The sequence below is a fragment of the Leptodactylus fuscus genome, chromosome 2 (assembly GCF_031893055.1).
Source record: "Leptodactylus fuscus isolate aLepFus1 chromosome 2, aLepFus1.hap2, whole genome shotgun sequence".
NCBI lineage: Eukaryota > Metazoa > Chordata > Amphibia > Anura > Leptodactylidae > Leptodactylus > Leptodactylus fuscus.
In genome coordinates, this window is record NC_134266.1 from 87,064,678 (window position 1) to 87,075,724 (window position 11,047).

Below are 11,047 nucleotides of genomic sequence, written 5' to 3' on the forward strand. Positions count from 1 at the left end.
TGTATGACCAAACAACTCAATCTTTGTTTCATCAGTCCACAGGACCTTCTTCCAAAATGAAGCTGCCTTGTCCAAATGTGCTTTTGCATACCTCAGGCGACTCTGTTTGTGGCGTGCTTACAGAAACGGCTTCTTTCTCATCACTCTCCCATACAGATTCTCCTTGTACAGAGTGCGCTGTATTGTTGACCGATGCACAGTGACACCATCTGCAGCAATATGATGCTGCAGCTCTTTGGAGGTGGTCTGTGGATTGTCCTTGACTGTTCTCACCATTCTTCTTCTCTGCCTTTCTGATATTTTTCTTGGCCTGCCACTTCTGGGCTTAACAAGAACTGTCCCTGTGGTCTTCCATTTCCTTACTATGTTCCTCACAGTGGAAACTGACAGGTTAAATGTCTGAGACAACGTTTTGTATCCTTCCCCTGAACAACTATATTGAACAATCTTTGTTTTCAGATCATTTGAGAGCGGGCTGTCCATGCTCGGCGACCATCAAACCTAACTGAACTTGAATTGTTTTGTAAAGAGGAATGGTCCAAAATACCTTCCTCCAGGATCCAGGAACTGATTAAAAGCTACAGGAAGCGACTAGAGGCTGTTATCTTTGCAAAAGGAGGATCTACTAAATATTAATGTCACTTTTCTGTTGAGGTGCCCATACTTTTGCACTGGTCAAATTTTGGTTTAATGCATATGGCACATTTTCTGTTAGTACAATAAACCTCATTTCAATCCTGAAATATTACTGTGTCCATTAGTTATTAGATATATCAAACTGAAATGGCTGCTGCAAACACCAAAATATTTAGAACTAAAAATGATTAAGATTAATAGGGGTGCCCAAATTTTTTCATCGGACTGTATATATTGGGAAACCACTGCTATTTCCATAGCTATAATTGACATGCTGCGATTTCCAAAAATGCAATGGTTTTTGAAAGCTCAACATTTCCACTGTGGGTATTTTTCTGCAATGTGTGGATGGAATTAGCTAGAATCTTCACTTTTTCCAAGTAGGGCCCCTGTCCTTAAGGGGTTTTCCGGGCAAAAAAATAATTTTACAAAAAAGGTCTGTTAGTGCTATTAATGGGTTAATGAATGCCACCAAATATCTTTAGCAGTGTTTTGAGTGATTTTTGGGGTTCTAAGTGTGCGCATTGCATCCTCCATATTTGTTTACATCCCTAACTTCCTCTTCTGTATTTCCTACAAGTTCCTGGATGCCTCACTTTTCCTCCCTCTCTCACCGACTGACCACCTCTCTTTCTCACACACTCCCCCCTCTCTGTTTCCTTAGCTAGCACTGAATGACCAATGATTGACGCTTTCCTGTATAGAATTTAGACATGTAATCTTGGACTACAGCATAAAATCAAGTAAGCAAGTTTTTATTTGGTCACTTTCAGTTAAAACCACTTTGGGGCTATACATATATATACACTTCTCCCCTCTTCTCAGTCCACAGCAAAGTCTGCAACAAAAAAAAACAGCATTTTCTAAAGGTGGGGCCTTAGCCAAGAACAGAAATCTCCAGGGATCTGAGCATATTTGACATGGGCATGTTCTTTAGGGCTAGATTTTATATAATCTAGTCCCTCCCCCCTATATTTTCACCTGTATGTATTTCTATGTATTTAACTGGATTGCAGTTTTATTTGTAATTATTAATACATTTTTGTGTTTTTGTGCCATTTTTGTCTTGATTTATAGTCTAGATACATTGCCTGGTGAGATGTATCCAGATTTCTAGTGCACCATACTAATGGGAAGTTTCTTCTGCGGACTTTGTGTTTTCATTCTACCTATTCTACCTACCTACCTATTCTACCATGATGGTTTTGGAAATTGCAGCATGTCTGCAGTGCCTATTTTTTGCTCAGGGTGTGGATGGGACTTGCTAAACCACAGCATTTACAACCAAGTTTAAGCCGTGAAACTCGGTCCGTGTGTTTGCCGATAGGGTAGCACATGCACAGTTCTCTGCTGTATGTTTGCATTGGCTTCACTGATATACACAATGAGCATTTTTTTGTACTCTGGTAGCCATGTTTGTTATTAAGATGATGTTTATGGCACATTAAAGTAACATGCTTGAATTAATAATAAAAAGAACATCCTAATGTAATCTCAAGTATTCTGTTCCTTATATAGGCTAGATACAAACTTTAAAATGAAATCTGTCACTTTACTTATAAAACTAGAACACACTGAGGTGTCTCCTTACACCAGAGGTGTTAATGGATTTTTCTTCAGCAATTTGTCTTCAGTGTCACAGCCCCAGAGCAAGTGTTCGTTATCTCTCTTTATTATGCATATCACTTCAGAATACAAATAAGATTCAGCAGTCTTCTGTATTTGTTTCCATTTTAATGTGGCGAGATAAGTTCAGGATGATAACTGTAAGAGTTTTCAATAACCCGGCCAGAAATACGGAAGAAATCTATTGTCATGTAAATGTTTTGATGGATATGAAAATCAATATTGTTTCAGTGTTCAATGACAGTCATGTATTGCCAGATATCAATAATTTTCATGGCAGTCTCTTCTTTCCTGGCTTGTCCCTGAATATTGATAAACTGAGCGATGTTATCTGTCGGTATTGTGTGCAGATTACAGTTATCGCTCTCTGTCTCTTTTCCATGCTGTGTCAAATACAGTTTTTGTTTTTTTTAAAGGGAAGAATTTGGCGTATGGCATACATTAATTTTTTTCAGGTTATTGTTGTTTTATGTTATTTTTGGGGAAATTAATTTTTTTCCAGTTTAAAATAGTAGTAGCTGTAGCTAAGAATAATGGATGTTTCAATAAGGAATGCAATATACAATAAAAACTATATTTTACATGTTTTGACATATGACATTCCAGTCCATTCCTCTGTGCCAGGGACAAGGCTTTGTATACGGAGGGTGTTAATTTTTTATTCAGTGGTTGTTGTTTTTTTTAGATTTTTTAAATTTTAGTGTATTTTTTATTAAGTCTCATAAAAACTCAGAATTTTTGTTTTGTTTTATTATTTGTTTTCTCTATAACTAGATCCGCCATCGCAGTTTCAGTTACATGGGGAAATGCTATGATGTCACTGGCAGGGCTGTGCTGGGTTTAGTTTGACCAACGTATATGGCCTTGTGATCTGTGATGCAGTGACCATGCTATCACTGGAAACGACATAGGCAGCGACATTGCCATTACCTCTGTTATGTATGCAGTGCCCATGAGCGTGCTATTTATCTTGAGACTGGAAAGGAAAAAAATGGCTAAACACTTTTTTTTTAACTTCTCTTGTGAATACCAGAATGTCTCTAAGCATCTGACCATTGACTGCACTAACTCTCTTATTCTAGAGCACTGTAATAAAAAAGCACTGCAGAAATTTCACCCCAAAACATCTCCCCAGCACTTAGGGTGGCATATGGAGAGTCTGGGAGTCACCCCTAAGTCTTCTGCAACAGAATAGAGGGAGGCGGAGGTGCAGGTGGGAGAGATGAGCAATGGAGTGAGAAGGAGGCTGGGGGTCGTCCAGTGTGTCTTGACCCTCCTGCTGAGAAGATGAGGGTCTGGAGGGAAGATTCTGATGCAGGGCAGTTTGAGATTGGGGCTCTCTTGGGAGAGGTGGTACCAGGCCCAAGATGACAGCTGTGTCCTCAGCTGGTGGTTCTGTAGCTCCAGGAGTGTCAGTGCCCATAGCAGGAGTCGGCATGGAGTGGGACCTCTGGAGCAGAGGGAGAGGTCTCAACACCTCAGGAAGTGAAGCTCATTGGGGAAGCAGATAGAGCTGAAGATCTGGAACAGCATCATCCCAAGATTGCCGCCTGTTCACCATATCATCCCAAGATGGCCGATGGTTGTAGCGATGGGGAAAGAAATTCACAAAACAGAGGACTGGAGATGCTGGTCTGCTGTTCTGGGAATCCCCAAGTGGCATCTTTTTGGGCAGCCACTTGCTCGTGTCTCTGTTAATATAACCAGCAGGTTTGGGGCAGTGATGCTGGAATGGAGCTCAGGGACTACGCATCTAGCTCCATGAATTAGGCCACCTGCTCTGATCAGCTCCTTCTATAATACTGTATGCAGAACATGCTGTCTGCAGAATCACTATATTTTCAAAATAGCCAATTGTCTGATGTACTGTATATGGTGGTGTATCAAATCTTCTCTGCCAGCAGGTGTTGTGGGATGTTTGGTTTCAGTATGCATAATCATAGTTCCTGCCGGAGATAAGCTGCTGCTAGGGTCTGGCAGTGATTTATTACCCTTTCTCCATTGCAAACACATTCATGCTTGGCTTGGCTGTGTGTGCATATGTATGGGGAAGTAAGGAAGAATAGCTGTTGGTGAACAGACAGTAGTATAGGTACCTTTACTATACAACACTCGCACCTGATATAGTGAAACATGTTGAGCTCATTACTAAATTGATATGAAAGAAGATCAATTGTTCTAAACATGGCAAGAAAGAATAATATTGCATTATTAGTATGCAAATGTGAAACTGTTCTGATCCATTGGCGTTGAATCCAAAGTGTATGTGACTAATGGTTCTGCTTTAATGTGTCCTGTGAAAATAAAGCCAAAAAATTCAATTTATTGTCTCCGTATTTACAAAACAAACATTCATCCAGAACAAAACATAACATAGAGTCTCTGGGCAGTTTTTCAAGATTTCATTTTAGCATATGATATGGATGATCAAAGCTGGGTTGGAATGGTCTGGCATTCAAATTTATTGTTGGAGAGAAATCACAAAATCCTGGAGTAAATAAAGAATAAATATACATAATTTGTACATGCTTATCTTGTAAAGATTGAAATTCATTTTCAGAAAATCTTGCTTTTTATGTCTCCACAATGCAAGATGCATTTACAGGAAAATAAATCTATTGCCTAAATATTTTAAGTGCAAAGAGACTTGGCAAAGGATAAATAAAATCTGGGTTTATGTTACAAAATAACCTCTTAATAACATACTTCATTTTGGCCTTCAGGACGCAGCATTTATTTTAATGATGTTGCTGTGTCTATCACATACATTTTTTATCAGCACATAAAAATTACAGTTTAATTTATATTCAGAACATCTTAAGTTATATTTTCCAATTATTGCATAGATTGTAATAATTAAAGGGGTTCTTTAGGAATAGGCCAAAAAATAGAGAGTAAAGTTGTCAGGATATCTGCTACTTATGCGCATATTCTTAGTGAGTTGCAGTTCCTACTTTTGTCTTTAGGAGTATGACTGTGAAAAAAAACTCTTAATGTCATCCATCTGCATTCCCCTGCAAATTCCAGATAGCAGCATAGGGATGGAGGAGCCAGCAAATTTGTAGGGGGGAACCGTTTTGTGCTTAACAGTGCTTCCTCTGGCCCAAATTATACATACCTCTTGAATTACTTACATAGTATAAGTGGGGGTGCGGGTGGTCCCAGAGCACCTGTCTAAAGCATCCACCTGCCCTCTTTTTGTAATAGTAACTTATGTCTTCCACCATACCGCGTGGTACTGGAATGTGTTCAATACCTGCAAAGGTTAATAATCCTGCATTGCCACCATGCATTTCTCTCACATGTTGAATCAACTTGGGGGGTCCCTCTCCAGAAACAGTAGATTTAAAATGTTCCCAAAATCTAATATATAAGAACCTAGTGTTCTTTCCAATATAGAAAAAAACAGGGAAATAATAGCATACACTACAAATGTCATTTACAGTTAATAAACTGCTTTATCCTATGTTCTAGACCACCAAACTTTAAGTATGTATTTATTAAGTTGTAATTGCATCTGTAGTTACCTACTGGTTTCATCTTTTGTAACCTATTAGATCTTGGAGAAGAAAAGCGACTTCTAGCAATTTGATATTTAATGGTATTACTGCATCTAAACACAATTAAAGGTTTCTTAATAACCCTGTCATGCAGGATCAGGTCTCCTCCAAGGAGTGCCCAAATCTCCTAATAGTGGACCTTATTTGTGATGCCATAGGGCCATATTTAAGTTAAAAGGTAAATTTTTCCAAATTATCCTTTTTTGGTCTTGTTACGGCTTTTGGTTTGTTATAAGCCTGTTCTATTAAATGCTTCGGATAACCTCTAGATTGAAGGCGACATTTTAAATCCTTGACCTGCTCCAAGAAACCTTTATCACTGCTATTGATCCCTATAAGTCTCACAATTGTCCATTAGGGAGAACAGTTTTTATGTGAGAAGGATGAAAACTTTTAAAGTGCAACAATGCATTTGTTGGCTTAGGCTTCCTTAAAACCCTGGTTTCTAAGCTGTCTCTTGTGGCTGTAACTGATGTCCAAAAATTCCAATACAGTGTTGCTGATTTTGAAAGTAAAGCTATTCATGTTAGTGAGATTCAAGTTTAAAAAAAAAAAAAAAAATCATTAAATTGTTCCTCTGAATCCGGTTATAATATAAAAACATAATTCACATAGTGCAAATACAGGAGTATATATATAAAGCTATTTGTCAAGGAGCATATATACATGTCCTCAAAATCCGCCAGAAAATATTTGCGTAAGTGCATATATCTCCATATATCTCCAACCTAATCTCCCACTACCTGCCCACACGTAACCTCAGATCCTCCAATGACCTCCTACTCCTTTCTGCTCTCATCCGCTGCTCACACAACCGTCTCCAAGATTTCTCCTGTGCATCCCCTATACTCTGGAACTCCTTACCACGACACATAAGACTGATCCCCACAATCACAGGCTTCAAGAAGGCCCTGAAGACTCACCTATTCAGGAAGACCTACAACCTCCAATCACACTATCACCGCACTGCCATCTGTACAGTCTCCCCCTCTCCTTCTGTCTCTACCCCCTTCCCTCATAGACCGTAAGCCCTCATGGGCAGGGCCCTCTATCCCACTGTGCCAGTCATTGTTAGTATTATAGCTACCTGTATAATTTGTGTATTGTATGTAACCCCCAAATGTAAAGCACCATGGAATTAATGGTGCTATATAAATAAACAATAATAATAATAATAAATATGGCTTCCCAGCGAGCTGCTGAGATGTCAGAACAATCTCAGTAACGGCATGAGGAACAAGTTCAGCAGCAGGCCAGCTTGAGAACTGCCGAAATACCAGAGCAGGCAAACCATCGACGGCAGCAATTTGCTGAATATAGGTGGATCATCGATACCAACAACACACAGACGAAGTAGTGGGCAGAGGCTAGTAGTTTATAAAGTAGTTTATAAAGCATATCTAGATTACTGCCTGGTTGCATTAAAAGTTGATTTGACAACAAATTTCGCAAACGTGGGTGACAAATCCTTGAGTTCTAAAATTTGTGGCATGTGCAGCATACATTTTTTTATCAATATCATCAAAAGTATTACCTGTTTTACAATGTATTTCTCCTTCTTTACTTGTGTCCTTTAATGTGGGTTATTGTGAAAAATGTTTAAAGAGGTTCAGTTTCCTAAGGCTCTTAAAAAGATCTATTTCAAACTCAACCATGTCAAAATCCTCTACAAGTCCAAAGTTCAATCCTCTAGCCAAAGCAGTCATCATTCAATGGTTTGTCAGTCAGGTTTACAACTGTGGTGGTTGTCCTCCATGAGACTTGTTTCCACTTTTGGTCCATCATTACATTTCTTTCTACATCCCTTTTTTGTGGTTTTCCTAAAGGGCTTTTTTGATCATGAAGTCTTTCCTTTCTACGCATGGAGGATATCGCAGTTTGCTTATCCGAGGCCCTGGATTCTGTATCTGTAGTCCAACACTTTCTTGGCATCTGTCTCCTCCTTCTCATTTTTGTACGATGTTGTTTTTTGCTCAATCCAAAGATCTTTCCCGTTTCAAAATCTTGTTCATCTGTTACGTATTTAGCATGTTGTGTTCTTAAATTTCTGCTTGGATTTGTATCAGCCATTTCTCAAGGTTTTTTTGAAAAACTCTAGAACTGTTGCTTAGCACTAGAGATGAGCGAACAGTGTTCTATCGAACACATGTTCGATCGGATATCAGGGTGTTCGCCATGTTCGAATCGAATCGAACACCGCGTGGTAAAGTGCGCCAAAATTCGATTCCCCTCCCACCTTCCCTGGCGCCTTTTTTGCACCAATAACAGCGCAGGGGAGGTGGGACAGGAACTACGACACCGGGGGCATTGAAAAAAATTGGAAAAAGTCATTGGCTGCCGAAATCAGGTGACCTCCATTTTAGACGAATAGTGGATTTCAAATCCGGGTCATATGAGAATGTGAACTTTGTGACTATGAGACAGGGATAGCTGTACAGGCAGGGATAGCTAGGGATAACCTTTATTTAGGGGGGAATGTTATTAAAAATAACTTTTTGGGGCTCTATCGGGTGTGTAATTGTGATTTTTGTGAGATAAACTTTTTCCCATAGGGATGCATTGGCCAGCGCTGATTGGCCGAATTCCGTACTCTGGCCAATCAGTGCTGGCCAATGCATTCTATTGGCGTGATGAAGCAGTGCTGAATGTGTGTTTTTAGCTCAACTACACCGGTGGAGTAGTTGAGCTAAGCACACAGATTCAGCTCTGCTTCAATCAGCGCTGGCCAATGCATTCTATTAGCTTGATGAAGCAGAGTGTGCACAAGGGTTCAAGCGCACCCTCGGCTCTGATGTAGCAGAGCCGAGGCTGTACAAAGGTTCAAGCGCACCCTCGGCTCTGAAGTAGCAGAGCTGAGGGTGCACTTGAACCCTTGTGCACCCTCGGCTCTGCTACATCAGAGCCGAGGGTGCGCTTGAACCCTTGTGCAGCCTCGGCTCTGCTACATCAGAGCCGAGGGTGCGCTTGAACCCTTGTGCAGCCTCGGCTCTGCTACATCAGAGCCGAGGGTGCGCTTGAACCCTTGTGCACCCTCGGCTCTGCTACATCAGAGCCGAGGGTGCGCTTGAACCCTTGTGCACCCTCGGCTCTGCTACATCAGAGCCGAGGGTGCGCTTGAACCCTTGTGCACACTCTGCTTCATCAAGCTAATAGAATGCATTGGCCAGCACTGATTGAAGCAGAGCTGAATCTGTGTGCTTAGCTCAACTACTCCACCAGTGTAGTTGAGCTAAACACACACATTCAGCACTGCTTCATCACGCCAACAGAATGCATTGGCCAGCACTGATTGGCCAGAGTACGGAATTCGGCCAATCAGCGCTGGCTCTGCTGGAGGAGGCGGAGTCTAAGGTCGGACCTGAATGGAGACTGGTGTGGAGCAATCTTAGACTCCGCCTCCTCCAGCAGAGCCAGCGCTGATTGGTCGAGTTCCGTACTCTGGCCAATCAGCGCTGGCCAATGCATTCTATTAGCCCGATGAAGTAGAGCTGAATGTGTGTGCTTAGCACACACATTCAGCTCTACTTCATCGAGCTAATAGAATGCATTGGCCAATCAGCGCTGGCCAATGCATTCTATTAGCGTGAACTGAGTTTGCACAGGGGTTCTAGTGCACCCTCGGCTCTGCTACATCAGATTGCTACATCTGATGTAGCAGTGCCGAGTGTGCATCAGATGTGTAGTTGAGCAGAACTGGCTCAGCACTGCTAAGTCTCTGCATTCGCATAGGAATGCATTGGCCAGCCTTCGGCCAATCAGCGCTGGCTCTGCCGGAGGAGGCGGAGTCTAAGGTCGGACCTGAATGGAGACTGGTGTGGAGCGATCTAGACTCCGCCTCCTCCAGCAGAGCCAGCGCTGATTGGTCGAGTTCCGTACTCTGGCCAATCAGCACTGGCCAATGCATTTCTATGGGGAAAAGTTAGCTTGCGAAAATCGCAAGCTGACAGGGATTTCCATGAAATAAAGTAACTTTTATGCCCCCAGACATGCTTCCCCTGCTGTCCCAGTGTCATTCCAGGGTGTTGGTATCATTTCCTGGGGTGTCATAGTGGACTTGGTGACCCTCCAGACACGAATTTGGGTTTCCCCCTTAACGAGTATATGTTCCCCATAGACTATAATGGGGTTCGAAACCCATTCGAACACTCGAACAGTGAGCGGCTGTTCGAATCGAATTTCGAACCTCGAACATTTTAGTGTTCGCTCATCTCTACTTAGTACGTCTAATTCTCAACTCTGGTTTAGCTTTGCATAATGTGTTCATATTCATATTCATTCCTTTTTAGCACCAGTCTCATTATTTTCAGGGAATGTTCCAAATGTATTGTTTCCCTTCATCCAAGAAAACTGGATCATCTTGATAGAGGTCTTTTTATACATTCAGAGTGCTCTAGGGACCCGATTACTGGCGCTATATGATTGTAAGGAGTTTATCGTCCAAATTAAACGAGTTTCAAGTCCAGCTAGTGTAATTATTTTTTGCTCCAATGATTTCGTGCTCAAGACTTGTAGTTCATGTTTTTGGTTGTGTAATCTATAAAAAACACTGCTGCCTTCTTCCTCCCCATCTGCGTAGCGGTATCTGTAGTCACCTCCATATTTTGTGCAACCTCATACATATTAAAGCATAACATATGCATGGACTTGGGGCTCAGCTCCAGCAGGGTGGGGTAGGCCCGGGGTATGCACATGCATGGACTTGTGGCTCAGCTCTGTTGTCTTCAAATGGGCCTTAGATTTGCGCATGCGTCCTATATGGTTTGGGGAGTGGTATCATGCGGTTCCCATAGTGATGGCGTGAGGAAATGTGGTGGTGGTAGTGGGGGGGGGGGGCTGCGCCCCCAGTTCCATTACATATATGTCTCTGGTGGGAAGTAAAGTAGTATTTAAGTATTTCAAGAGGTATGCATAATTGGGACTAGAGGAAGCTCTGTTGAGCACAAATGTTCATCACTAGAGATGACCGAACAGTGAAATGTTCGAAGTTCGATTCGAGTAGCCGCGCAATACTCGACTGTTCGATCGAACATCGAACCCCATTATAGTCTATGGGGAATAAATACTCGTTTAGGGGGAAACCACTATTCGACTCAGGAGGGTCACCAAGTCCACTATGACACCCCAGGAAATGATGCCAACACCCTGGAATGCAACTGGGACAGCAGGGGAAGCATGTCTGGGAGCATCTAACATGCCCAAGTCACTGTATTACGTCGGGATCCCTG